At 51.2% G+C, this 3,652-nt stretch overlaps 1 pseudogene across 1 annotated transcript; it reads left to right on the top strand.

Annotated features, from left to right (window-relative positions):
* The first annotated feature begins 436 nt into the window (after nt 1–436).
* LOC104658282 lies at nt 437–772 on the top strand (annotated as a pseudogene). The gene has a single exon (XR_747412.2). The product of XR_747412.2 is annotated as a 40S ribosomal protein S27-like (transcript).
* The last annotated feature ends 2,880 nt before the right edge of the window (nt 773–3,652 follow it).

Here is a 3,652-nt window from a genome sequence, read left to right as displayed (position 1 = left end):
CCACAGTGAGTTCCTACTACCTGTCAGACGCTGGAAGAGGCAGGCACTTTCACGTAGGACAATCCTTTCAGGTAGTCATTCTTCATCTCCATTTTACACATAAGGAAACGATGGCTCTGAGAGATAAAGTCACTTTCTCAGAATCTGCAGCAAGTGAGAGCGATGATGCTAACTCAGGCTTGCCGACCACCAAAGCCCTCCCCAGCCGTCAAGGAACATGTCGAATTCTCTACCTAATTGCTCCAGCAGTAGGAATTCCTAAACTTTTTTGCACCGTGGGACCATTTGGCAGTCTGACACCTACAGACCCCTCTTCATAATAATGCTTTAAATGCACGAAATAAAATATACAGAATTGCAAAGGAAATGACGGACGTTGAAATACAATGGTCGAACTAGTTTTAAATCATCAGCTTTTTTTTCCGGCGGTGACGACCTACCCACACGAGAACATGCCTCTCGCAAAGGATCTCCTTCATCCCTCCCCAGAAGAGGAGAAGGGGAAACACAAGAAGAAACGCCTGGTGCAGAGCCCAATTCCTACTTCATGGATGTGAAATGCCCAGGATGCTATAAAATCACCATGGTCTTTAGCCATGCACAAACGGTAGTTTTGTGTGTTGGCTGCTCCACTGTCCTCTGCCAGCCTACAGGAGGAAAAGCAAGGCTTACAGAAGGATGTTCCTTTAGGAGGAAGCAGCACTAAAGGCACCCTGAATCAAGATGAGTGGGAAACCATCTCAATAAACACATTTTGGATTAAAAAAAAAAATCATCAGCTTTACGAAATGGGAGTATATGTTCTTCTCATTAACACATGAAATAACAAAAGCCCAGCAGAGAATCTAATGACTATGATCACCTAAATGTAGTGAAGAGCATGAATGACATTTGAGGTATCTGCAACCTCAAAGTGACACAAAAACATCTGGATTTCTGTTGGTGACAAAGTCACAGGTGCTACTGGTATGACTGTGGTTTTTGCCTACGTTCAAATGTGAACTTCAGTTACAGGTGAGTGAAAATAACAACGCCGCGTGTTCCCCATCCAAGTTCACAGATGCCTGGCTGAGAATCTCTGCTCCCGAGAAGCTGTGCAGTCGAGAGGAATGGGAACACGGCCCCTGCCTCTCCCAAGGCCTGTCACTGCCTTTTGATATTCATGTATTCAGGAGCCCTGGTGTGAGAAGGGGTCACCTTCCTGCCCCAATGTCCTTCCCTACTCCAGATTCCTCCAATCTGCTTATTTCTGGAAAGCTCCAAATAGTGTTTCAGTTCTCACGCTGGTCCCCATCTCAGCTTAGTCTTACACATCTCTCTCTGGACAGTTTAATTCCTTTTAAAAACAACCCCCAGAGAGCTGTGGGGAGTTTCTAATCGCTCATATCAGACTTCTTGTATGACTTTAGAAGGGCAGCCCCTAAGCCTGCTTCCCCTGGGAGATGGGGGCCTGGCTGAAGGTGTGGTATCAGGACCCCTGCAATGATGAAAACCCAGGGGCAGAGCCCAGCCCACCTAGCGCAAGCAGCTGGGCACATGGGAGGCCCTGCCCTTCTCGCCTCACTGGGGCCTGTTTAGGGAATGGAGAACCTCTCTGGACCCGTTTATTTGACCATAAAATGGGAGAGGAGTCTCTCCACCGTGGTACATTATGAAGTTCAGAGCCGCTGCAAGAAGGCTTAACAACAATCCCAAAGCAACCACTGGCCATCCTCAGAGCTCACCCCTGACAAGACAGGACCCAGGAAAACTCACCAAGGGACACCAGCAAACAGCAGCCTTGTAACACTTTCCTGAAGATCCCATACACAAAACGACCACAGTTCCCAGCCTCCTGCCTGCTGAGGTTTTTTTCCTTGTTTGTTTTTTGTTTTTGTGGGTTTTTTTTTTTTTTTTTTAGATGAAGTTTTGCTCTTGTTGCCCAGGCTGGAATATAATGGCACAATCTCGACTCACTGCAACCTCCGCCTCCCAGGTTCAAGTGATTCTCCTGCCTCAGCCTCCCGAGTAGCTGGGATTACAGGCATGAGCCACCACACCTGGCTAATTTTTGTATTTTTAGTAGAGACGGGGTTTTGCCGTGTTGGCCAGGCTGGTCTCAAACTCCTAACCTCAGGTGATCTGCCTGCCTCGAGCTCCCAAAGTGCTGGGATTACAGGCGTGAGCCACTGTGCCCGGCCCCTGCTGTGTTTTTGAGACATAGCCAGGGAGGAGTTGAGTTGGGACACAGCCAGAGCGTGTCCCAACCCAGACCTCCTCACCCCTTCCTCTTCTTTATTGAAGGCATCCCTGCTCCTCTCTCAGCCTCAGTGTTCCAGTGGGTATAGCAATGAGGGCCTCTCCACTCCAATGAGGGTGACCCAGCAGGGAAGAACAACTTCTGATCACAGCCACATCATCCCTGCGTGTCAGCAGCAGGACAGTGGCAGCCACACCAGCTGTCCCCGTTGCAGCAGGTCCCACTGTGCAGACCACTTTGCTTCCTGTCTAACCACCATGACTGAGGGCTATAGGGGGATAAATGCAGGGTTGGTGGGGAGGCAGAGAGTGGGGAGGCAGGTGCAGGGAGGCCAGGCTCCACAGAAGCACGTGGCCAAGGTGACTCACCAGCACGTTTCCATGGTTCCCTGGATCTGGCCCCCTCCCCACGCAGTGATTGGGGTTAGGGGACGAAGGCAGCAGAAGACAAGAGGGGGAAAGAGAAAAAGCGGATGCACAGAGAGGGAAGAGTGACCAGAGACGGCTCAAAGGGCTGAGTTGAGCAGAAATACCCTTAAAACACCCTGATACAGAGACAGATGAAAGGAGTTCAAAAACAAAAACAAAAAAGTCAAAATGTACACCAGCAGCCCCAATGTTTCCTGTTTTTCTAACAAATCACCAATGATTTCCAAGAAAAGCAAGCTGTGCTGCGCTTGCCCCCAGGCACAGCCGCAGAATTTGCACATCTGGCCTGTGCTTCGAGAGCGGCCCACGCGGCGACGGGGCACAGGATGTGGCAGGGCAGGCGGCAGGGTCTGCAGCGCAAGGATCCCGAGAGGAGTGTGGCCAGGAGCCCTCTAGGGAACCACCTGCCGTGGTGGTCCCTGCTGCCTGCGGCCTGTGGATATCAACCTGTTACCACCTGTCAGCCAGTTCATCCTGTGGTCTCCCTCCATCCTGCCTGCTGCACTATGGCAGGCATCAATGCAGGCATCGAGATGCAGGCAGTAAGACAGTGGTAAACAGAAAGATCCCCCTATTTACTCAGATAACCCTTCAGGAGGATTTACGTGTATGGGCTTTCCCATGACCATCTGAATTATCTGAGAATTTCCCGTTAGGCGGGCGTGGGGGCTTCAGGGAGGCTCAGGCGGCAGAGTTGCCTTGGAGACAAGGAGCTGATAGCTCAGGTAGAGGCGAGGTCACCCTGCCAGCTCCTCACAATGGGGCCCTCATCTCCCATCCCATCTCCTGCTTCTCTCCCTTTTATTGCAGAGGGTCTCACAGGGTCCTGGGGTATTTCAAAAGCCCCTGGAGGAATAGGCAGATCCTTGAGCTGGGGCTGAAATCAGTCTGTACCCCTTCTCATCTCCGCCACCTCCCAGGAAACCACACCTGGCCTCTGCCGGCCCGACCCCATCCAGAAATACACAGCTGCCCCTGGAGAGCC

The sequence above is a fragment of the Rhinopithecus roxellana genome, chromosome 19 (genome assembly GCF_007565055.1).
Source record: "Rhinopithecus roxellana isolate Shanxi Qingling chromosome 19, ASM756505v1, whole genome shotgun sequence".
NCBI lineage: Eukaryota > Metazoa > Chordata > Mammalia > Primates > Cercopithecidae > Rhinopithecus > Rhinopithecus roxellana.
The sequence above is the reverse complement of the archived record's forward strand: the minus strand, read 5'-3'. Positions and strand labels throughout refer to the sequence as shown.